General features: G+C 42.7%; 1 protein-coding gene across 3 annotated transcripts in view; it reads right to left on the reverse strand.

Annotated features, from left to right (window-relative positions):
* SCAF8 (SR-related CTD associated factor 8) overlaps positions 1-26736 on the reverse strand; it is a 593726-nt gene that overhangs the window by 226124 nt on the left and 340866 nt on the right. Inside the window, exon 21 of one of the 3 annotated variants that reach the window (XR_011019399.1) lies at positions 14757-14821. The exons of 1 other annotated variant lie outside the window; for it this stretch is intronic. The gene's annotated coding sequence lies outside the window, so the exon portion shown is untranslated. Of the gene's footprint in view, positions 1-14242; positions 14822-26736 lie in introns of those variants that run through there. One more of the 3 variants, XM_068231893.1, reaches the window with a different exon arrangement.

A 26736-nucleotide genomic window follows, 5' to 3' on the forward strand; every position in this document is an offset into this window, starting at 1 on the left:
TTCACCCTCCTCTTTGCTGAACATGGCCACTGCCAGTCCTGTCAGTACTAAGCTTCTCTACATACAAGTCTATATATCTGAATGTGAAAGCTGTTCGGTTAACGCATTGATTATGGCTTCTAAAGCTGGGCACACACGGGTTACCGCTGTAGCTTGTCGCTAGCACACCGGGGACGTGTGCGCGACAGCTCGTCTCCACGTCCCTCTGTGCAGTAGCCGTACACACAGCGCACAGAGGGACAGAGATGCAGCGGAAGCTGTCGCCGAAGGTTACTCCCCCCTGCCAGAAGCTCCGTCCATGGTCTATGGGGTTGCTGTCGCTAGTCCACATACACACGCAGTACGCGTGGCGAACTAGCGACAGTTGCGGCGAAAGCTGTTGCCGGCGATTGGCCACGCCAATCGCCTGGCGACAGCTCTGACTATCGACGGTTCGTGGTGCGCATGTTATACTCACGGGGAACCTGTCGCCGCAATACGCGTGCCAAGTGGTTGCGGCGACAGTTGTAACCCGTGTATATGAGCCATTACTGAATATGCAAACATTCAGGGCAACAGTACACATCCTCAAACAGCTACTCTAGGTAAGCATATACCACACAAGACAAAGATGATGCTCAATATGGAGACTATAATTTGATCTATTTCAGAACCTTCAAGTAAAATATAGCTTCAAAAGGATTAGTTAAAAAGCATATCAGACTTCTTATATTTGTCTCTATTGCCTGTGTACTAAAGCCTGTTTTTAAAGCCTTGATACCACTTAATTCAAGCTACTCCTGTAGCAAGACACAGATAGAGCAGAGCTCTGAGTTCTCAGTCCTCCTCCCCCTTCCTTTAAAAAAAATGAAAGTAAAACAATATTAATCAATGCAATAACAGGAAAGCATCCTTTCTCTCTTGTTGAAAGGACACAAAAAAGGCATGATGCTCTGCAAAAAAAAAATAATAATAATAAAAAAGCTCAAAATACACCTTTTGCTAATAGTAATGCCTCCAATTAACTTACCCTGCCTTGCAGAGTGCAAAGATAAAAACAAAAACCAAACCTCTATTAATTGAAAACACTGAATAGGCATACAGTAAGGCTGCAGTTTTCTAAGCACACTGCAGACCTGCAAAATATATATTTTGCTATTTGTAACCCCTTCCATCAGTTAGCCCCATATTGCAGAGTATGAAGCTTGAGTGCAATGAAGAAAATGAAATTAAAAACACATCCAGATTGCGTCTTCTGAAAAAAACAGACAAAAAACAAACACTATATTACGTGAAAAAGCATGGCCCCACACCTCATTATATTCAGTCCTCTATGTCTCATTATACCTTTGTCTCCTTTTCACCAATACCTCATTGTGCCCTATACCTCATCCTTTAAAACTCAAGTTGCATTTGAGCCATAAATTATTATTCATATGCTCTATGTATAAGTGACCTTATAAGAGATTATCCCTGTCTGCATGTCATTAAAAATGTCCCCACCTTCAGCCTTCTGTATCAAAGCGCTCTAAAGGACTACATAGCAGAGGGAGATGTGGGTTGTAATTAGTCTTGCTGGCTGATGGCCTAGCCACTACGAATTAGTGAAATCATTTCTGGCAAGTTCACAAGATTTGTGACAAACCAGCATTATATTGGAGACTTGATCACACAAAAAGTGATTTTTTTTGTGGATCGTAAAATATTCGTAAGGTAGCTACAAACTATAGAATTGTTTTGCTCAACAAGACAGTCGATTAGACAAACATAAGCGTTCATAAATGTAAATTACATTTTAAACATTGTGATCAATAATTCATTGAAATTGAGGCTAAAAATTGATTGAGCCAGAGTAGCACTGCTACTGCCCATAGTTACCCCATTTATATTTGTTATGTGTTCAAAAATGATAGGTTCTCTGAACTCATGAGTACAGCATTGCTAGAAGTAGTCAGCACATGGAATTCGTATATCATAAAATGAATTCAAAAGGTTTCTGGTAAGAAAAGGTCTGCTATGCCCACAGAGCTGCTTACACTCACTAAATACTGTAGAAAAAAACTGTGCTCAGTCTTATTAACTGCATTTATTGTAATAAAAACAAAAAAACAACCACCGATTAGCAGCTTTTAAAAATAACAATAACATTTCTATAGCGATTTTCTCCCATAGGACTCAAAGCGCTTAGGCTCTCTCAGATTCAGTAGTTGGTAGTAGGATAAAGTATTCACAAATTATATTTCTGCAAATGCCAAACTGAACAGGTGGGTTTTCAGTCTGGATTTAAACATGTGCAGAGATGGAGCTGTCCTGATCTGCTGAGGTAAGGAGTTCCATAACGTAGGAGCAGCATGACAAAAGACTCTAGGACCAAACGTTTCCAGGTGGACTCTGGGTATGACTAGATTATGAGAACCTGTGGATCTGAGATTGCAGGGATTGCTATGCAGCTGTAACATTTCTTTCATGTTTCCACAGCCCAGATTATGAAGAGATTTAAATGTCAGTAGGCCGCTCTTGAATAGGACCCTCCATGTTATAGGTAGCCAGTGAAGGGAGTGTAGGACTGGAGTTATGTGACAGTGACGGGGTTGGTTGGTTAACAGTCTGGCAGCAGTATTCTGTATCAGCTGTAGGCGGTACAAGTCCTTTTTTGGAAGGCCGGTGTAGAGAGTATTACAGTAGTCCAGTCAGTATGTAATAAAGGCATGGACTAAGCAGCAGTGAATTAATAAAGCCTTCCAGGCATGTAATAAACAGCCTTCACAGCAAAGTTAAACACTGTCAGGGCCGGATTTAAAACTCTGGAGATTGTAGGCACAGAGGTTCTAGCGCCCTAAACTCAGGACAGATTCCACACCCCAATTCATTTTTTTTATGTCACATAAAGCACTTAAAGCTAGGCCAGGAGCAAAAAAGTGGGCTTACTAGTACAGTCATGGCCATATTAGGAGCACATGGTTTTATGTACTGCAATGCATTATAGTGTCACAGTAATTAGATAGCAGTGTGACCTTCAGATAACCGAATTACACAGCTTGGTTCCCTAGATACAATTAAATTAAATTAAATTAAATTAAAGAGGAGCTGTCAGCCATACTATCTCAGAAAAAAAACATACGTACATAATACAGTGGTGTGAAAAACTATTTGTCCCCTTCCTGATTTTTTATTCTTTTGCATGTTTGTCACACTTAAACGTTTCAGCTCATCAAAAACCGTTAACTATTAGTCAAAGATAACATAATTGAACACAAAAATGCAGTTTTAAATGATGGTTTTTATTATTTAGTGAGAAAAAAAACCCAATCTACATGGCCCTGTGTGAAAAAGTGATTGCTCCCCTTGTTAAAAAATAACTTAACTGTGGTTTATCACACCTGAGTTCAATTTCTGTAGTCACCCCCAGGCCTGATTACTGCCACACCTGTTTCAATCAAGAAATCACTTAAATAGGAGCTATCTGACACAGAGAAGTAGACCAAAAGCACCTCAAAAGCTAGACATCATGCCAAGATCCAAAGAAATTCAGGAACAAATGAGAACAAAAGTACTGTAATTGAGATCTATCAGTCTGGTAGAGGTTATAAAGTCATTTCTAAAGCTTTGGGACTCCAGCGAACCACAGTGAGAGCCATTATCCACAAATGGCAAAAACATGGAACAGTGATGAACATGGAACAGTGATGAACCTTCCCAGGAGTGGCCGGCCGACTGGGCAAAAATGTCCTGCATGGCAGATATCCAAGGCGCAAACCACTTTTAAGCAAAAAGAACATTAAGGCTCGTCTCAATTATGCTAAAAAAAACATCTCAATGATTGCCAAGACTTTTGGGAAAATACCTTGTGGACCGACGAGACAAAAGTTGAACTTTTTGGAAGGTGTGCCCCCCGTTACATCTGGCGTAGAAGTAACACAGCATTTCAGCAAAAGAACATCATACCAACAGTAAAATATGGTGGTGGTAGTGTGATGGTCTGGGGTTGTTTTGCTGCTTCAGGACCTGGAAGGCTTACTGTGATAGATGGATCCATTAATTTTACTGTCTACCAAAAAATTCTGAAGGAGAATATCCGGCCATCTGTTCGTCAACTCAAGCTTAAGCAAATCTTGGGTGCTGCAGCAGGAGAATGACCCAAAAAACACCAGCAAATCCACCTCTGAATGGCTGAAGAAAAACAAAATGAAGACTGGAGTGGCCTAGTCAAAGTCCTGACCTGAATCCTATTGAGATGTTGTGGCATGACCTTAAAAAGGCGGTTCATGCTAGAAAACCCTCAAATAAAGCTGAATTACAACAATTCTGCAAAGATGAGTGAGCCAAAATTCCTCCAGAGTGCTGTAAAAGACTCCTTGCAAGTTATTGCAAACGCTTGATTGCAGTTATTGCTGCTAAGGGTGGCCCAACCAGTTATTAGGTTCAGGGGGCAATTTCTTTTTCACACAGGGCCATGTAGGTTTTGAGGTTTTTTTTCTCACTAAATAATAAAAACCATCATTTAAAACTGCATTTTGTGTTCAATTATGTTATCTTTGACTAATAGTTAACGGTTTTTGATGAGCAGAAACATTTAAGTGTGACAAACATGCAAAAGAATAAGAAACCAGGAAGTGGGCAAATAGTTTTTCACACCACTGTATATATATATATATATATATATATATATATATATATATATATATATATATATATATATATATATATAGATAGATAAGTACTTGCTATACTTACAGATGTATTGCACTGCCCACACTTTGATTTTAGTGATTTCTCTATGGTAAAAAAAGAGTAAATCCTTCTTAGGATTTTCCATTTTGACTATGTCTATTTTGAAGCCAATCCTGACAATTTCCTCCCTTACTCTGTCTGTGTATGCTTTGCCCACCATCCTCTCAGTCTTCAGACATTCCCACCCAGCTCTGCAGTAAAAAGTGCATTGTCTCAGCATGAGAAATATTGGCCAATCAGAGAGGAACAGACGCAGTGGCGGACATACGGCCGTGCCGCCGCACGAGGGCCCCTGAAGTTCCGTTTTCTTCAGAGGCCCATTAAGTATTTTTTTTTTAATATATATTTTTTATATATATTTTATATATATTTTTTTTATTATTTTTTTCCCCCTACCTACCCACCCACCAGGCTTCCTACCTACCTACCCACCCGACTACCTAACCACCCACCTGGCTTCCTACCTACCTACCCACCCGGCTACCTAACCACCTACCCACCCGGCTACCTAACCACCTACCCACCCAGCTACCTACCCACCCACCAGGCTTCCTACCTACCTACCCACCCGACTACCTAACCACCCACCTGGCTTCCTACCTACCTACCCACCCGGCTACCTAACCACCTACCCACCCGGCTACCTACCCACCCACCAGGCTTCCTACCTACCTACCCACCGACTACCTAACCACCCACCTGGCTTCCTACCTACCTACCCACCCGGCTACCTAACCACCTACCCACCCGGCTACCTACCCACACACCAGGCTTCCTACCTACCCACGCGGCTACCTACCCACCCACCAGGCTTCCTACCTAACCACCCACCCGACTACCTAACCACCCACCCGGCTACCTAACCACCTACCCACCCGGCTACCTACCTACCCACCAGGCTTCCTACCTACCCACCCGGCTACCTACCCACCCACCAGGCTTCCTACCTACCTACCCACCCGGCTACCTAACCACCTACCCACCCGGCTACCTACCCACCCACCAGGCTACCTACCCACCGACTAGGCTTCCTACCTACCTACCTACCCGGCTACCTACCTAACCACCCACCCGGCTACCTACCTACCCACCCGGCTACCTACCTAACCACCCACCCGGCTACCTACCCACCCACCAGGCTTCCTACCTACCCATCCGGCTACCTACCCACCCACCAGGCTTCCTACCTACCTACCCACCCGGCTACCTACCTAACCACCCACCCGGCTAGCTACCAACCCACCCACCAGGCTACCTACCCAACCACCCGGCTACCCACCCACCAGGCTACCTACCTACCCACCCACCCACCAGGCTACCAAACTACCCAACCAACCGGCTACCTACCAGGCTAGTTACCAACCCACCCACCAGGCTACCTACCCACCAGGCTACCTACCCACCCACCCACTCACCCACCCACCCACCAGGCTACCTATCCACCCAACCACCCATGGGAGCTGCGCTCCGGATGAAGGCTGGGACAGGAGGTCTGCTGCTGCAGGTGAGTAAATGTTTTTGTTTTTTTATTTATATTAGCAGGTGTATGTTCTGGGCAGGTCTGCCAACATGATTGCATGTATTTTCTGCGCAAATCTGCCGACATGATTGCACGTATTTTCTGGGCATATCTGCCGACATGATTGCACGTATTTTCTGGGCATATCTGCCGACATGATTGCACGTATTTTCTGGGCATATCTGCCGACTTGATTGCACGTATTTTCTGGGCATATCTGCCGAAATGATTGCACGTATTTTCTGGGCATATCTGCCGACATGATTGCACGTATTTTCTGGGCATATCTGCCGACATGATTGCACATATTTTCTGGGCATATCTGCAGACATTATGTGTATTTTCTTGAGAAAACCTGCACAATTATGTGAATTTTCTGGGGAAAGGGTCACCAAAACTTGGGCCCACTGTCTTTGCGTTGCACTTTTCAAGGGAACCTGAGGTGAGAATAATCTTGAGGCTGCCATATTTCTCTCCTTTTAAGCAATACCAGTTGCCTGGTTGCCGTGCTGGACCTCTGCCTCTTATTCTTTCAACCATAGACCCTGAACAAGCATGCAGCAGGTCAGGGGTTTCTGACAATATTGTCAGAACTGACAAGATTAGCTGCATGCTTGTTGCTGGTGTAATTCAGTTTATTACTGCAGCCAAATAGATCAGCAGGGCCGCCAGGCAACTAGTATTGTTTAAAAGGAAATAAACCCTCACCCCGGGTTCGCTTTAAGTTAGTTAGCTCCGCCCTCATCCGGTCATTGCCACGCCCATAGCCGCAGGTTCTATCCACACCTATTTTTTGCAGGTTGTAGCCACGCCCATATTATGCCGCGGCGCGCTACGTGCGCCGCAGGTCGTAGGGGGCCCACAATTACAATTTTGCACAGGGGCCCACTGCTGGCTGTGTCCGCCACTGAACAGACGTGTGCGAGGGAAAAATGGGAGGGAAAGAGTCTTCAGTCAATCAGGCACCATAAGTTATGTCTGATGGGAAAGTAAAGAAAAAGAAAAGAAAACCCAGCAACTTCCTTTGTGTGGCAGATGTACCAGATTAGAGCCAGGGAAACCGGGAAGGATCTTTTATCGAGAAGAAAAGTAAGAGTGATTTTTAACATTTGGATTGCCTGGATAGCAACCTTATTACTTGTTTACCAGGTAAAAATAAAGAATTGATTTTTTATTTCATGACAGTTACACATTAATTCTACCCCTTCCAGGCAGCTGACACTAACTTCTGCAATGCACACTACTCACTCACAACCCCATCCTACCTCACCCTGGGGAATTACATGCCCACTAACCCATGCAGAGCAAAGTCAGGGGTGCAACGTTACTTGTCCTGCACTGCTCTTCCTCCTACCTAAACAGCACTCATCATCAGTAGTGTCATCAGTGCCGAGTCTGAGCTGCCCCAGGGCTCTGGGGTGTCATGAGACCAGGGCCAGCCTTAGGTTTCACAGCACCCTGAGCGTAACCAGATTTTGGTGGCCCACCCCATTCATCCTCTTCGCGCCCACGCGCATGCACACACACACGCCCATTTGCAAGATCCCCTTGAGTGGATATAGGCAGATTCCCCCTGTAGTGTATATGGGCAGATTCCCCCCTTTAGTGTATAGAAGCAGACTCCCCCCCCCCCCACCACCCTTTAGTGTATATAGGCAGATTCCCCCTCTAGTATATATAGGCAGATCCCCTTTTAGTGTATATAGGCAGATTCAGGCCACTCCTTTAGTGTATAGAGGCGGATCCCCTTTAGTGTATATAGACAGATCCCCCCTCTATTATATATATTTAGATCCCCTTTTTGTGTATATAAGCAGATCCCCCTCTTTAGTATATATAGGCAGATTCCCTCCCTTTAGTGTATGTAGGCAGATCCCTTTTGGTGTATATAGGCAGATTCTTCCCAGCCCCCTTTAGTGTATATAAACAGATACCCCTTTTAGTGTCTATAGCTAGGCAGATAAATATTGATTTAGTATGCAAGCAGATCCCCCTTTAGCGTATATAGGCACCCCTCTCACTTCCCCAACCGAGAGGCAGTTGGGAAATCTTACTTTTCTGCTTGTAGCTGGGGACAGAAGATGGCCAGGAGTGACAAGCAGGCTTCTCTCTGATTGGTGCATAGCACAGACATTGCCTGTGAGCAAGGGGCGGTGCTACTGGCACGCACGGCTCACACAGACTAAGCAAGAGGCAGCAGCAGGTTCCTGGAGTCTTCGCCAACAGTGGCACCATGGGGGCGAAGCTTCCACTCGCAGCAGCCACAGATGGACCCGGAGCCCGCAGTCAGGCGGTAGAAATGCGGCCAGGGCCAGTGATACATATCACATGCGCTCGCCTGGAAGCTGGCGCCCTGAGCAACCGCTCTGGTCGCTCAAGTCAAAGGCCGACAATGCATGAGACGTGGCTAGGCAGAGTAAAGGCGATGCCCGGTCACTGAACAGCAGTGAGCCTCCAACACACTCGGCAGAACTGCTCACTCTACACTAGTGACGCCACACTTGAGACCAGGGTTGGTTCTTGAATTTTTGTTACCCCAGGCAAGAAAACCTTCGTCACCCCCCCCCCCCCCCCTTTCCCCGCATCACACACATACACAAACACACATCCCATATGATATAAACCATGCACCATATAATAAAAAAATCAGGTTTTGAAGGGTGCTGCCAAGACAAAGATCTATCTGCGTAGAAAACAATCAATCCTATTCTTCCTCCTGCTGCTGCTGGTCTCTCAGGAGTTGGGGTTCCCACTTATCCCACTCCATGCAAACAGCAATCCTACCTAATAAAAGCTAAGTGTCGCTGCGTCCAGCAGTTTTGTCCCTGTGTCCCGAGATTTTTGTTACTGCGCAGTAACAGACAGCTGTGACCAGGGAGCTGGATGAGCGAGTGAGGTGGGCGGGTGCGGGCGAGCGAGGTGGGCGGTTGCGGGCAAGCGGGGTGGGTGCGGGCGAGCGAGGTGGTCTGGCGCGCAGCTGCGCCCGGCGGTTGCGGTTGCGTGCATGTGCACTGGCGGCGGCCGTAGACCTAGAACCCCTTTTTAAATGGGCTGGGTCTACTAGTAAGTAATATCAGAGAGTAGCGCTGGACTTAGATAAGTCAAAGTTTTAAATACTCTATCACAAAAATTAATAATTTCAAGTATAGTGCTATAACCATAAAAATAAAAGAAAAGAGGGAGCAATGTCAATAGGGTTTATAAATCATATGTAGTTCAATACTTCACTCTTTCTCATACAGTGGTGTGAAAAACTATTTGCCCCCTTCCTGATTTCTTATTCTTTTGCATGTTTGTCACACTTAAATGTTTCTGCTCATCAAAAACCGTTAACTATTAGTCAAAGATAACATAATTGAACACAAAATGCAGTTTTAAATGATGGTTTTTATTTCTTTAGTGAGAAAAAAAAACTCAAAACCTACATGGCCCTGTGTGAAAAAGAAATTGCCCCCTGAACCTAATAACTGGTTGGGCCACCCTTAGCAGCAATAACTGCAATCAAGCGTTTGCGATAACTTGCAACAAGTCTCTTACAGTGCTCTGGAGGAATTTTGGCCCACTCATCTTTGCAGAATTTTTGTAATTCAGCTTTATTTGAGGGTTTTTTAGCACGAACCACCTTTTTAAGGTCAAGCCACAACATCTCAATAGGATTTAGGTCAAGACTTTGACTAGGCCACTCCAAAGTCTTCATTTTGTTTTTCTTTAGCCATTCAGAGGTGGATTTGCTGGTGTGTTTTGGGTCATTGTCCTGCTGCAGCACCCAAGATCGCTTCAGCTTGAGTTGACGAACAGATGGCCGGACATTCTCCTTCAGGATTTTTTGGTAGACAGTAGAATTCATGGTTCCATCTATCACAGCAAGCCTTCCAGGTCCTGAAGCAGCAAAACAACCCCAGACCATCACACTACCACCACCATATTTTACTGTTGGTATGATGTTCTTTTGCTGAAATGCTGTGTTACTTCTACGCCAGATGTAACGGGACACGCATCTTCCAAAAAGTTCAACTTTTGTCTCGTCGGTCCACAAGGTATTTTCCCAAAAGTCTTGGCAGTCATTGAGATGTTTTTTTTTAGCAAAATTGAGACGAGCCTTAGTGTTCTTTTTTCTTAAAAGTGGTTTGCGCCTTGGATATCTGCCATGCAGACCGTTTTTGCCCAGTCTCTTTCTTATGGTGGAGTCGTGAACACTGACCTTAATTGAGGCAAGTGAGGCCTGCAGTTTTTTAGATGTTGTCCTGGGGTCTTTTGTGGCCTCTCGGATGAGTTTTCTCTGCGCTCTTGGGGTAATTTTGGTCGGCCGGCCACTCCTGGAAAGGTTCATCACTGTTCCATGTTTTTGCCATTTGTGGATAATGGCTCTCACTGTGGTTCGCTGGAGCCCCAAAGCTTTAGAAATGGCTTTATAACCTTTACCGGACTGATAGATCTCAATTACAGTACTTTTGTTCTCATTTGTTCCTGAATTTCTTTGGATCTTGGCATGTCGTCTAGCTTTTGAGGTGCTTTTGGTTTACTTTTTTGTGTCAGATAGCTCCTATTTAACTGATTTCTTGATTGAAACAGGTGTGCCAGTAATCAGGCCTGGGGGTGACTACAGAAATTGAACTCAGGTGTGATAAACCACAGTTAAGTTATTTTTTTAACAAGGGGGGCAATCACTTTTTTTACACAGGGCCATGTAGATTTTGAGTTTTTTTCTCACTAAATAATAAATACCATCATTTCAAACTGAATTTTGTGTTCAATTATGTTATCTTTGACTAATAGTTAACAGTTTTTGATGAGCAGAAACATTTAAGTGTGACAAACATGCAAAAGAATTAGAAATCAGGAAGGGGGCAAATAGTTTTTCACACCACTGTACATTCATCACATGCATCAGGAGCCACCTGATTCCCCCTTTGAAAAGACTAGAAATAAACTAATCTTAAAAAACCCTTATTTATAAAATGTGTTCAATAGTATGCAAAACTCTAAAAAAAAATGCATCAAAAAAGATCCATCCACTTTCCTTAAAGAGTAACTGTCAGGCTGCAGAAGCTAATTTAAACCTCTATTCTCCTGTGTTAAACAGTTTAGAAGGAAGACCAAAAGCCATTAGTGAAGATAAAAATCTCAGTTACCATGGATCAGAGTTTGCAACTGGGCCTCATCCCTGATTAATGCCCCAGTCCCGCGGAATCCTCTCCATGTCCTCCTAGGTTGCCCATACCCATCCCTCTCCCCGGCCCAAAATGCTCTCATTAACTACATCTTCACAGTAACCAAAATTAAAATAGCAGCGGCTTGGAATACTCAATCCCTCTCGTTTGAGGCAGTCAAAAATAGGCTTGGAAATATCTTGTTCTTTGAGAAATTGAGGGCCCGTATGAATGATAGCATGAAAAAATTCCATAAAATTTGGGATCCATTGATAGCTTACTTATTAACTCCTGAACAAATAGCTATGGTACACAACCAATGACCTAATTATGGTTTGATGCACAAGCAAGGATGGCAGTCCTCGTCCCTGGAACCCTCTTCTGCTGTCCCTTCCCTCTCCTTTCTAACTCTCTCCTATTCTACTTTCTTCTAATCTCCACATAATCACGGTTTATCTTTCAACTTGCCTCTGCTTACGACGGCATTGTAGATGTTAAGACACTAGATGTTTACTTGAATAAGTCTGTAAATTCAACAATATGCGAATATACTCCTCTTCCTATTACATACGTTGGCACTTACTATCGCAACTAGAACCTATTGAGCTGACCCTAGCTTATGCTAGGAAATTAGCAAAACCTATCTCGCTGGAGCTTAGGTTTCATAGCTATAGGTACTGGACAGGTATGATAGACTAGTCCTCTCCCGACCCCGTACGGGTTAGAGTTGGTAGATGGACTATCCTGCAAGATAGCGTTTAGGAATCCCTTATCTGATTACTAATTGTAATAGTTGTTCTACCCACAGATTAGTATGTTGACATTACTAGTGTTATACTGGCTTTCTCTCGCTCAAGCTAAAGATGAGTTGACTGTAAAAATTTTTATGCTGTTTCTGTTCACCGTTGTTGAGACTTGTTCTTGTTGAAAATTGAACTGTAACACTTATAAAACTTTTCAATAAAAAACAATTGAAAGAAAAAAAAAATCTCAGTTACCTTTGATGTGTGCTTATCTTAAAGTCTGTTATAGACCCATAAGGACGCAAGCCGCATACTAAACTGCAAAGCATTCTGGGGCCCTCCCCTCGGCTGCTAATGAGAAGTTACAGAAGCTTCTAATCAGTCCAGCGTGTAGCACTGATAAATCTCGGGGCAGAGTACTCTGCAGGAGTCAGCTATTGTTCCTAGCCACATGGCTCATTAATATTCACTGCACACTGTGTTGTTCAAGTAGGAGCTTATCTGTGATCAGGAAGCAGGCAGGACATGACGACACATTTGACAGAAAAACATGGAGCCTGCCATGAGCTGTCAGGAGCATCTATCTCTGCATATACTATATACAAATTCTGTGAAATCCAAACATGGACAGTGAAATGCATATGTAATGTAAGTACAGCCAATCTTTAGCTACTGATATATGTGTTTATTTTCTCTGAGACCTTATACCTAACAGCTCCTCTTTAATACTCCGGTTTCCTCAGTGTTCTGCGTAATGGTTTGCATAAAAAGGTGGAAAATGTCACTGCAGATATACTGTCTGTTGTTCTGCTCCAAGTACGTAAAGAGGTAACATTGCAAGTATTATACTGCTTGAGCGCACTGATGCACTGATGTGTAACTCACATCTCCGCTTCTGAGCAGTGTCCCCTCTGTGTGTGTGCCCCGGCTGGCGGCTCTCACACTCTCAGCTTGCGTCCTACAGTATCTCCGGCTCTATCCACTGTTAAAGGCGGCTTCTGGGCTGGTAACTTGGTAGCAGGATCAAATTGATCCTGAGGAAGATGGCCGTGGCCCATTGAAACATGTTGATCACCTCAGTGGAATTGTTTAGTTGAACCCACCAGCGAACGCCTATCTACTGTTTCCACCAGAGGGAGTGACAGCGAATAGGAGAACTGGATCGTGCAGTGGAATGCAGGAAGAACCACGGGGATGCCCGTGGAAAGTGACGTCACTACCTGGTAATCTACCAGCCCAGATGCTGCCTCTAACAGCGGAGAGAGCCGGAGATACTGCAGGATGCCAGCCAAGAGTGTAAGAGCCGCCGGCCGGGGCACACATATGGAGGGGGACTCTGCTCAGAAGCTGAAGCTTCTGAGTTATTCACACATCAGTGTGCTTAAGCTGTATAATACTTGCAACGTTACTTCTTTACTTACTTGGAGCATATAAGTTGCTGCTGAACAGATGTTGTATCTGTCTGCAGTGACATTTTCCATCTTTTTAAGCAAACCATTCCACAGGACACTGAGAAAACAGCAGTATTAAGGAAAGTGGATGGATCAGGCACCATATAATACTGTATATGCTGCCACCATGCACCTCAAATAACAAAAGTCCATATTACATCCTTGGTTCCCATTATTCTCTGGTTGAACTCGATGGACGTATGTCTTTATTCAACCCAAATAACTATAACTATGTAACTATCCCCACAGAACGAGTTACAATATCATCATCCTGTCTTAATTTCAGGTATGTCCTTCATATTGCAGGATCAGATTATCAAACAAGGTAAATGTCCATCACGTGGAATGCACAGTCTTCATTTCAAAATATATTTTCACAAACACCTGAACAAACCCTATTATTGGTGAACTGCACACGCCAATGTGCGTAGTTTGGGGTCCTACTACTTACAGGTCCTCCCATTTGTTTGTCTACATTGTCCCGCTCTGCCTCCCCCCCCCCCCTTTGTAGCTCTGTCTGCTACTCCATCCACTGTGAATTCCTTGTATGTAGAGAAGCCCAGGAGCACCGATAATGGCTGCAAGTTAGATGCTTGCCAAGGTCCCACCCCTGTACCAAGGGGTCCCAATAGTTGAAATCCAAACAAGGACTGACACCGCCACAGAGTATTATGGCTCAAATACTTTAATCAAACATCAAAAGGTAGCAATGACAGACTGCTGTTTTGGCCTATCACAGGCCTTTGTCAAGTTGAACAAAGTCATACAAACACCCAGTGCATAACATCAACCTTATATATCTATAGGTACTACCCATAAAACATCTAATCACCAATCCTGGTAGCGGAACAGCGGCGGACCTGATGGGGAACTAGATGCACAAAAAATGCACCAATCAGAGAAACCAAATTCGAACAGGCACTCACCAATGGCCGCATAGCGGTAAACCGCCGCTCTGAACCTCCCATAAGTGCTGTCCCGATGCTCATAATAGCCGTGCTCACCTACGGCAAAGGCGGAAGTGAGGTCATGTTCACATGACTCACACCGCCCAATCACTGCATCATGCCGCAATCCAATGGAAATACAGAGCCGCTCCGACATCCGGACAGTGGGCGGTGCGCAGGAGACGTAGCCATGGCTACGTATAACAATAAACAAAACACATGCCGCATATACTCACGCCACACTGTTACCGGCTTAAAGGCTTCCCGCTGCCATAGTAGTGTCACCCCGGCAAGATAATCTCTAAAAACAGAAATAAAAAGAAAGTTAAATAAAATGTAAGAAATATAACACTCTAGAAATAGTTCCAAATTTAAGAAACAATAGGCTAAATAAAAGACAATCAAATACAAAAAGAGAAATCTGTCTATTTAAACCTGCTCTATCCATGGCCCCTAATCTTCTTATCCACCCTGCCTCCCTCCGAAGTAGTTCTTTAACACGGTCTCCTCCCCTCCAATGCTTAGATACACCATCGATTGTCATGACCTTAAATTGTGCTACACTGTGGTGACACATGGTAAAATGGTCAGAAATGGCTTGTTCTGAAGTATCGTTTCTAATAGCAGTTTTGTGTGCCGAAATGCGACTTTTTAAATTCTGTGTAGTCATACCTACATATATATATAACTACATGGACATTTGGTGAGATAAACTACATAAGTAGTCACTTGTGTATCTACCCCTGACCTGAAATGCAGCACCTGAGGTAGGGTGATGGAATTTGTCGCCCCTCATGACATTCCCACACATCTGGCACGCCATGCAGGGACACATCCATTTTTGCCCGATAGAGTCTGTGGTTTGTTATCCTTGCGGATAACAAAATCCTTGTGGAATTGGCTTCCAAATTCCGCTCAAGGGAATACCCGGCCAATACTTTAAATTTTGATGCTCCACATCGCCTGTCTAAACCTAGGCATACCAGTCACATACCATTTGTATCCACATACATTACATGTAGCAATATGGTCTGCCTAGGGTACCTGAATTTCGTTATCCGCCGCTTATGTCTTTTCGATGGGCCCCAACTGTCAGGGATAAACTGCGTATCCACAAGAATAAACCCCAGGCTCTATCGGGTAAAAATTGGATGTCTCCCTGCATGGCGTGCACCCTACCTCAGGTGCTGCATTTCAGGTCAGGGGTAGATACACATGTGACTCTACTTATGTAGTTTATCTCATCAAATGTCCATGTAGTTATATATATGTATGTATGACTACACAGAATTTAAAAAGTCGCATTTCGGCACACAAAACTGCTATTAGAAACTATACTTCAGGACAAGCCGTTTCTGACCATTTTACCATGTGTCACCACAGTGTAGCACAAGTTAAGGTCATGGCAATCGATGGAGTATCTAAGCACGGGAGCGAAGGAGACCGTGTTAAAGAAGTACGGTACTTCGGAGGGAGGCAGGGTGCATCAGAAGATTAGGGGCCATGGATAGACCAGGTTTAAATAGACAGATTTCTCTTTTTGTATTTGATTCTCTTTTATCTAGCCTATTGTTCCTTAAATTTGATACTATTTCTAGAGTGCTGTATTTCTTATATTTTATTTAACTTTGTTTTTATTTCTGTTTTTAGATTATCCTGACGGGGTGACACTATTATGGCAGCGGGAAACCTTTAAGCCGGTGACAGTGTGGCGTGAGTATATGCGGCATGTGTTTTGTTTATTGTTATACGTAGCCATGGCTACGTCTCCTGGCCGCACCGCTCACTGTCCGGATCTGTATTTCCATTGGATTGCGGCCTGATGCAGTGATTGGGCGGGGTGAGTCATGTGAACATTACTTCACTTCCGCCTTTGCCGTGGGTGATCACGGCTATTATGAGCATCGGGACAGCACTTATGGGGGGTTCAGAGTGGCGGTTTACCCCTATACAGCCATTGGTGAGTGCATGTTCAAATTTGGTTTCTCTGATTAGTGCATTTTTTGTGCATCTAGTTCTCCATCAGGTCCGCCGCTGTTCCCCTACCAGGATCGGTGATTAGGCATTTTATGGTAAGTGGCCTATAGATATATAAGGTTGATGTTATGCACTGGGTGTTTGTATGACTTTGTGCAACTTGACAAAGGCCTGTGATGGGCCGAAATAGCAGTCTGTCGTTACTACCTTTTGATGTTTGATTAAAGTATTTGAGCTATAATACTCTGTGGCGGTGCCAGTCCTTGTTTGGATTTATGCATTCCTTGTATGTTAGTGCTTCTGCCCAGCTGCGCACAGCAGCCGTGGCCGGGAGGGTTATGGTCATTTATACTTCAGAAGCAGCACAGGACACTCCCGCAGCGGCAGTTCTGCACAGTCGGGCAGGAGTACCGACATACAGGGATAAAGTGGACAGAGTATGTCATGCTTTGGTTCAACTGCCTCCAATCAAAGCCATAAAGTTAGGGGAGAACAGAGCAGCGCTAGGGAGGGGATCATGTAACAATGGGGACCTTAAAATAGGACCCCACTGTACACATTTTGACATAGAAGGGAATAACGTAAAAACATCTTTGACAGCCTTGCCAATATGCTCAATAGGCCCCTCTTTGCCTATGTGCGTACTGTGGGGTCCTAATACTTAAAGGTCCCCATTTGGATGGGTGCCCCCCCTCCGCCAGACATTCGTGGCTCTGACTGGAGGCAATTGAATGGACAACGAGAAAAATTGTGGCATGCTCAGTGTATGTCAGTGCACAACAACTGCTGCCGGAAGATTCCGGGCAGCGCGGTGCGTAGTGGTTATCGCTCTCGCCTCCCTTTCAGGTTTGATTCCCAGCCAGGGCACTATCGGTAAGGAGTTTGTATGTTCTCTCCGGGCACTCTGGGTTTCCTCCCAGATCACAAAAAAATACAGATAAGTTAATTGGTTTTCCCCTGAATTGGCCCAAGACTAGGATACATACATACAGTAAATGACTATAGTAGGGATTGGATAGTGAGCCCCTCTGAGGGACAGTTAACTTAAGTGACAAGACAATATACTCTGTACAGCGCTGCAGAAGATGTCAGCGCTTTATAAATACTAAATAAATAAATTCTGGCGGGAGCAATGCTGTACAGGAAGTGCAGAGTGGTAACAGCATGCACAGATCAATCTGTGTTGCCCCTCCTCCCCATTGAACAGTACACAGTTGGACAAAGCAGAATAGAATGTATTTACAACACTCATTCTCCATAATATTACCATAACGATCGATCAACAGTTAAGGGTGATATTCACTGAAAGTGTTTGGAAACCTTTAGATTACATCAAACTACTAAATAAGACTAAAATACTAATTATTTCAATTAGCTGTACTAAAACAGCAGTTATATCACAGGCAGTAGCACTATACCCAATATTATTATGCATTTATAAAGAGATGACATCTTCTGTAGTGTTTTACATATTTGTGTCACTTACTGTTCCTCAGCAAATCCAATCCATCTAATCCATCTAATCCATAATCCATGTTCTTTAGAGAAACCAATAAACGTATTAGTATGTGGGAACTGGGAGCACACCTGAGGCATTTGTCTCTTTGTTAAAGAGACACTGAAGCGAAAAAAAATATATGATATAATGAATTGGTTGAGTACTATGAATAATTTCTAGAAGATTAGCAGCAAAGAAAATATTCTCATACTTTTATTTTCAGGTATATAGTGTTTTTTCTAACATTGCATTATTCTATAATATGTGCAGATTACACAACACTCAGCATTCAAAATGATTCTTTCAGAGCAGTCTGTGAAGTAATGACCTCTCCTCTAGCAGAGAAAAAGTAAACAGTTGAGATAATAAAAGTCAGATAACAGCCCTCTCCACGACTAAAGGGGCCCATACACTCAGCCGATTTTCTGGCCGACAGATCGATCCCGATCGATCGATTGATCGTTTGCAAATCTGTTGGCCAATCGACCGATCGATGGCCGATTTCGATGGATTTCCATCGAGCTGGCAGGATGGAAAATTTAGGTCGATCTGATGAGATTGCTTATCAGTTTGCATTGGCCTTAATGGAAATCTGATGGCAAAAAAATGCCATCAGATAGAATTCCAATAGATTTCAAACTGAAATCTATTGGAATTCTATTCTGGTAAAAATTTTTCTAAAAACGCATCAGATAGATCATCAGATGCATTTCTTATCTATCTGCTGCTGGAGTGTATGGGCACCTTTACTTAGTCGGAGAGCTTAATGGCTTGTTTGCATAGAGATAACAACTGGAGTTTCTCAACTCTTCCTGTACTGGAAACAATTAGACTGATGTATCTGATCTTAATGTTTTATTTCTTAGCTGTACTACACATACAAATCATAATATCATAATTTTTTTTTCGCTTCAGTGTCTCTTTAAGAACTCTTTTACAGCTGTCCTGAACAACAAGATGGATGAAGATTGTGAAGATGTGGAGTCCATTTTGATAAATATTCATGGTGGAAATAAAGGTTGCCAATTGCTTATTGGGGTATGCTACAGGCCACCACATATTCATGAAGCTGCAGAACTGCGATTACTACAGCAGATTGAAAAAGCTGCAAGTAAAGATGAGGTCATAGTTATGGGTGACTTCAACTTTCCAGACATTGACTGGAGTATTGAGGCTACCCGTTCTGGTAAAAGCAGCAGATTTCTGGCAACACTACAGGATAGATACCTGACTCAAATGGTAACTGAACCAACTAGGGGGAATGCGTTACTGGATCTGATCATTTCAAATAGACCCGATAATGTATGAAATGTGCAGGTTCAAGAACATTTGGTAAATAGTGATCACAACATGATAACGTTTGATAGGCCGCGGTACCACTAAAACTATGAATTTTATAAAAACAAAGTTCAATCAACCAGGCAGGCACTAAGTTTAATGAATTGGGATAATGTACTACAAAGGAGGAACACTGAAGGGAAATGGCAAGCTTTTAAACTTATTCTCAATCAATATTGTTGTATACATATCCCATATGGAAACAAAACATCTAGGAATTAAAAAAAGGCCTCTATGGATGAATAGAAAGGTTAAAGATAAAATGAATTGGAAAAAGAATGCCTATAAGGTCCTAAAACTGGAGGGGACCGAGGCTGCATTAAGCAATTATAAGGAGTGCAATAAAAGCTGTAAAGAAGACATTAGGCTGGCAAAGATTGAAGCTGAAAAACAAATCGCTAGGGATATCAAATCTAACCCAAACAAGTTTTACAAGTACATCAACTCTAAAAAAAAAAAAAAGAAAAGAAAAAAAGAAAAAGAAAGGTTGACTGTATTGGACTCCTAAAGGATGAGGGTAGGAACTCAATGGTGGATGACCAAGGTAAGGCAGAGTTATTAAATGCTTTATTTGCTTCTGTCTTCACAAGGGAAACATCACTGTTGCAAATTACAGATGCAGAAGAGTCTCAATCTTCCAATTGTAATATCAAATACTTAACGCAGGAAGAAGTGAAGGCAAGACTAAATAAATTAAAAATAGACAAGGCACCTGGCCCAGATGGCATGCATCCTCGGGTTCTAAGGGAATTAACCTGCTGGGCGTTTCAATTCCCGCGGCCCCGGGAGGGTTTTCTTCGCCCGATTTTTTTTCCCTTTAATGTAGCTAGCCTAGCGCTAGCTACAGGATTCTCCCCTTCCTCCTCTCTCCCTCCCACCCTCCTGATCACCGCCGGCGATCACGCCCATAAGGAAATCCCGTTCTGAACGGGATTTCCTTTAGGGCTTCCCCCGTCGCCATGGCGACGAATGGAGTGACGTCATCGACGTCGTGACATCACTGGGACTCCCGATCCACCCCAAAGCGCAGCCTGGCGGCGATTGGCCAGGCTGTGCACGGGGTGTGCGGGGGGGGGGGGGGCCTCTTTCGCGTCGGGTAGGGGGCGATCGGAGCAAACACGCAGCTAGCAAAGTGCTAGCTGCGTGTTTGAAAAAAAATTATTAAAATCGGCCCAGCGGGGCCTGAGCGGTGCCCTCTAGCGCTAGGGAGGTTAAGTTCAGTTATCAATAAACCCCTTTATCTTAACTTTTGTGACTCTCTTTTAACTCCCAGAGATTGGCTTACATCCCACGTTTTCCCATTATTTAAGAAGGGCAAAAAAACAGATCCAGGAAATTATAGACCTGTAAGCTTAACATCAGTTGTATGCAAACTATTTGACAGGCTACTAAGAGATACTATACATGACTTCATAGTAGAAAATAGTCTTATTTCTCAGCGTCAGCATGGGTTTACTAAAGACAGGTCCTGTTTGACTAACATGCTTAGCTTGTATGAGGTAGTGAACGCTAATGTGGATATTGGGAATGCTGTAGATGTGATATACCTGGACTTTGCAAAGGTCTCTGACACTGTTCCCCACAAAAGTCTGGTGCAAAAGTTGAGAATGCAAGGACTGGGGAAGAGTCTGTGTGCATGGATAGGGAACTGGCTAATGGGCAGAAAAAAAAGTTGTGGTCAATGGATCATACTTAAAATGGGTGACTGTTAGCAGTGGGGTCCCACAGGGGTTTGTACTGGGTCCAGTGCTCTTCAATTTATTTATTAATGACCTAGTAGATGCAGTAGAAAGCAATGTTGCTATTTTTGCAGATGATACAAAATTGTGCAGAATCATCAACTCTCAGGAAGATAGTGACATATTGCAACAGGATCTGGATAGGATGGCTATATGGGCACATAAATGGCAGATGAAATTCAATGTTGAAAAATGTAAAGTCATGCATTTAAAGGGGGCTTAGATGCTTTCCTTGCGTTGAAAGACATCCATGGCTACAATTACTAGGTAATGCCCTGTGATGTTGATCCAGGAATTTTATCTGATTGCCAGTTGGGAAGGAATTTTTTCCCTTTTGGGGCTAATTGGACTTTGTTCTCTGGTTGTACTTTGTTCTCTGGTTGAACTCGATGGACGAATGTCTTTTTTCAACCCAAATAACTATGTAACTATGAATGCCAACAGGAAACCCATGCAAATGCATGGCGTACCACTATGCAATCATGCTGCTCCACCTCTCAGGTGTCCTCTGTTATATGTGGTGGTACTGATGTTGCCGCAATGTAGAGGAGAGATCCCTGTTGCAAAATACTACAAATGCCTTTGTATAGAACCCTTCTATATAACTAACAGTAACCCCCTACATTACTCACATAGTACTATTGAAATTCTCAATATTAAAGGACAACCAAGGTGGCATGTGACACGATGAGATAAATGTGTATGTACAGTGCCAAGCACACAAATAACTGGTGTGTTTCTTTTTTTTCTTTCTTTGCCTGAAAGAGTTCAACATCAGGTATGCAAGTGACAGTTTCTGTCCGCTTCGGACTGGGTCAGACTATAGCCTAACCCTTACTGATTAGTAATTACAGTCATAAAACACTTTTCTGTTATTAAATGGCTTCTGATAACAGAAGAGATGAAAAGGGTTAATAATTCATAGATTTGAGCTCTAGCATACTTCAATGTAGGTGTCATCAAGCAGAGACAATAAAACAGTAAAAACTTAAATACATTTAATTATAAAACCGTGGGATACAATTGTTTTTCTAATCAGTTTATTTTCACCTCGGATGTCCTTTAACCTCCCTGGCGTTCTGATTTCTATTTTTTTTTCTATCATGTAGCTAGCCTAGCGCTAGCTACGATTCCCCCCTTCCTGCGGCGTCCCCCCAGCGTCTCCGACCGACGCCCATGTGCAGCAGGAAAGAAGTCGCTATCTGTAGGTTGGGAAAAAGGAAGAAATTCCCTTCCACCAGGGGTGGATAGACTGTAGAAGTAGTAGTACAGAGGTGCCAACAGGATAAAAACAATTTACTTTAAAATAATTAAGATGAAGTAGGTAGTGGTCGACTTACCCCTCCAAAGCAGATACATAGATTGCTGTATCTAGCAAAAATTAGTTTATTTACATTTTAAAGTAAATTGTTTTATCCTGTTGGCGCCTCTGTACTACTACTTCTACATTACAATAGTAAGTCTTTGCGAGTTACCGCGGTGAGGCATACTCTTTATTGACTATGCTTCACTGTATGTAAAAGGTTGCATAATGCACCAATTTGTCAGTTAAACTCATTATGTATAAAAATAGTTTTGTAAAAAACCTGCAGTCAGGCTATGTGCACACATAGCAGAAACAACAGCGTTGTGTAAAGCGCTTCGTTTTTGCAGCTAATGGAACTCTATGGGCCGCAAGAAAAAACTCATAAAAACGCATATGCGTTTTCAAAAACGCTGGTCTTGTTGCATATTATGCGAAAAAGCTGCCAAAACGCACATAATGAAAGTCAACGGGAACGCAATGACATGCGGTTTCCATGCGTTAACAGTTTAACAGTGTTATTTTATTGATTTTATAACAATACAGTACAAACAGAACATCAATCAAGTCTCCCCATTCCGCATCCGACAAAGGACCAACATCAGTTACCCATTTTGCTCTAGCATTATCTAATCTAGGGGTGGATTGAGGGCTCAGTCTAGAACAGGCATGGGCAAACTTGGGCCTCCAGCTGTTAAGGAACGGCAAATAACACAATGCATTTGCCTTTATGAGTCATGACTGTGGCTGTCAGACTCCTGCAATGCATTGTGGGACTTGTAGTTCCACAACAGCTGGAGGGCTAAGTTTGCCCATGCCTGGTCTAGAATATACTTCGGAGAGAGGTCTATCCAGATGCTCACGTAGGAGAATATTTTCCAGTGGGTCTGACTCCCATGTCCAAGTTCCTGAGAACTGGGTTTGCCATGCTTGACTTCCATGTGTTTTCCCCCCAAAATATACACATTTTGTTTTTTTGCTGTATTTTTGTTTTCTGTTGTCTTCCAAGTGATTTGCAAAAATGGAAGTATGAAAACGCATGGTAAACGCACATATGTGCAAACCGCAAATGCCTCAAAAGGCAAGCAAAACGCATCACAAACGCACCAAAAATGCAGCAAAAACGCACAAAAAAACCACAAACATTAAAGTGTAACTGTCGGGCATAAAATCAAAAATCAATTCTTTATTTTTATCTGGTAAACAAGTAATAAGGATGCTAACCTGGCAATCCAAAAGTTAAAATCTCTATTACTTTTCTTGTTTATAAATGATCATTCCCCAGTTTACCTGACTCTTATTTGGTACATTGCCGCACAAAGGAAGTTGCAGGGCATGCTGGGTTGTCTTTTTTTGGTTCTTTATTTACCCTCAGACATAACTAATGTACAGAAGCAAAAAAGGACAACCTAGCATGCCCTGCAACTTCCTTTGTGCAACAACGTACCAAATAAGAGTCAGGTAAACTGGGGAATGATAATTTATAAACAAGAAAAGTAATAGAGATTTTAACTTTTGGATTGCCAGGTTAGCATCCTTATTACTTGTTTACCAGATAAAAATAAAGAATTGATTTTTGAATATATATATATATATATATATATATATATATATATATATATATATATATATACATATATATATATACACACACATACATACATATATACACACACACACACACACACACATATATATATATATATTGGTGTGAAAAACTATTTGCCCCCTTCCTGATTTCTTAATCTTTTGCATGTTTGTCACACTTAAATGTTTCTGCTCATCAAAAACCGTTAACTATTAGTCAAAGATAACATAATTGAACACAAAATGCAGTTTTAAATGATGGTTTTTATTATTTAGTGAGAAAAAAAACCTCAAAACCTACATGGCCCTGTGTGAAAAAGAAATTGCCCCCTGAACCTAATAACTGGTTGGGCCACCCTTAGCAGCAATAACTGCAGTCAAGCGTTTGCAATAACTTGCAAGGAGTCTTTTACAGCGCTCTGGAGGAATTTTGGCCCACTCATCTTTGCAGAATTGTTGTAATTCAGCTTTATTTGAAGGGTTTTCTAGCATGAACTGCCTTTTTAAGGTCATGCCACAACATCTCAATAGGATTCAGGTCAGGACTTTGACTAGGCCACTCCAAAGTCTTCATTTTGTTTTTCTTCAGCCATTCAGAGGTGGATTTGCTGGTGTGTTTTGGGTCATTGTCCTGCTGCAGCACCCAAGATCGCTTCAGCTTGAGTTGATGAACAGATGGCCGGACATTTTCCTTCAGGATTTTTTGGTAGACAGTAGAATTCATGGTTCCATCTATCACAGCAAGCCTTCCAGGTCCTGAAGCAGCAAAACAACCCCAGACCATCACACTACCACCACCATATTTTACTGTTGGTATGATGTTCTTTTGCTGAAATGCTGTGCTACTTCTACGCCAGATGTAACGGGACACGCACCTTCCAAAAAGTTAAACTTTTGTCTCGTCGGTCCACAAGGTATTTTCCCAAAAGTCTTGGCACTCATTGAGATGTCTTTTAGCAAAATTGAGAAGAGCCTTAATGTTCTTTTTGCTTAAAAGTGGTTTGCGTCTTGGATATCTGCCATGCAGGACATTTTTGCCCAGTCTCTTTCTTATGGTGGAGTCGTGAACACTGACCTTAATTGAGGCAAGTGAGGCCTGCAGTTCTTTAGATGTTGTCCTGGGGTCTTTTGTGGCCTCTCGGAAGAGTTTTCTCTGCGCTCTTGGGGTAATTTTGGTCGGCCGGCCACTCCTGGGAAGGTTCATCACTGTTCCATGTTTTTGCCATTTGTGGATAATTGCTCTCACTTTGGTTCACTGGAGTCCCAAAGCTTTAGAAATGGCTTTATAACCTTTACCAGACTGATAGATCTCAATTACAGTACTTATGTTCTCATTTGTTCCTGAATTTCTTTGGATCTTGGCATGATGTCTATCTTTTGAGGTGCTTTTAGTATACTTCTCTGTGTCAGATAGCTCCTATTTAAGTGATTTCTTGATTGAAACAGGTGTGGCAGTAATCAGGCCTGGGGGTGACTACAGAAATTGAACTCAGGTGTGATAAACCACAGTTAAGTTATTTTTTAACAAGGGGGGCAATCACTATTTCACACAGGGCCAAGTAGATTTGGAGTTTTTTTTCTCACTAAATAATAAAAACCATCATTTAAAACTGCATTTTGTGTTCAATTATGTTATCTTTGACTAATAGTTAACGGTTTTTGCTGAGCAGAAACATTTAAGTGTGACAAACATGCAAAAGAATAAGAAATCAGGAAGGGGGCAAATAGTTTTTCACACCACTGTATATATATATATATATATATATATATATATATAGTCAGCGCAGGTCTATAGTAATACAGCCTTCGTCATTTTCTGGTATACAAGATCTTCAAACAAAAAGGTAAAGAAGCAAGGCTTACCAGATTCCAACAACCCACATTATAAGGTTGTAAACGAGTTTGATAGATGGTCCGCAGAACTTTCAAATGGTGTCGTTTCACCAGCGATGTTGCACACCACAGATTCCTCCGGAATATAGTAGATATCCTAAGGTCGCAGAGACTCGCCAAAGGGGAGTCCAGTAGGATAGTGACATGAAAGATGTACGGTACATCTAAGTGTAAACCGTCTTTATTACATAACAAGTAAAACAATTTAAAAACAAGGATAAAGGAAAACTCACATACGGGGCCCGTGCACTGGGAACCCCGAAAAAGTAGCGCGCATAAAATGGTCAATAGAAGACCTCAAATAAAATGGTGCCTGTCGCCTTCCCTTCTGCGGACCATCTATCAAACTCGTTTACAACCTTATAACGTAAGTTGTTAGAATCTGGTAAGCTTTGCTTCTTTACCCTTTTGTTTGAAGATCTTGTATACCAGAAAATGACGAAAGCTGTATTACTATAGACCTGCGCTGACTTTATATATTCATTGCTTGTGTGGACTTTTGGACTTTGTCCTTTCTTGGCTGCGGTCGCCTTCTGCCTTGGCGCTTACACTTGTTGTTTGATTTTTGATTTTATGCCTGACAGTTATTTATTATTTATTGTATTTATAAAGCGCCAACATATTACGCAGCGCTGGACAATAAATAGGGGTACATACAATATTTAGGGGTGACATACAGTAAAATGACAATACCTGAATACAAGAAAGACCAGATCATGCAGCACAGTATGAGTACAAGGTAATGGTTAGTCACTGGAGGGGAGCATGGAGATTAGGCAAGTTAGGTTCACTCAGATGCATAGCATGGGTTCACAGTAACGGAGGTGCATGATCATGTAGGACACAAAAGGAGGAGGACCCTGCCCAAAGGCTTACAATCT

This window comes from Hyperolius riggenbachi, chromosome 4, assembly GCF_040937935.1.
Source record: "Hyperolius riggenbachi isolate aHypRig1 chromosome 4, aHypRig1.pri, whole genome shotgun sequence".
NCBI classification, from domain to species: Eukaryota; Metazoa; Chordata; class Amphibia; order Anura; family Hyperoliidae; genus Hyperolius; species Hyperolius riggenbachi.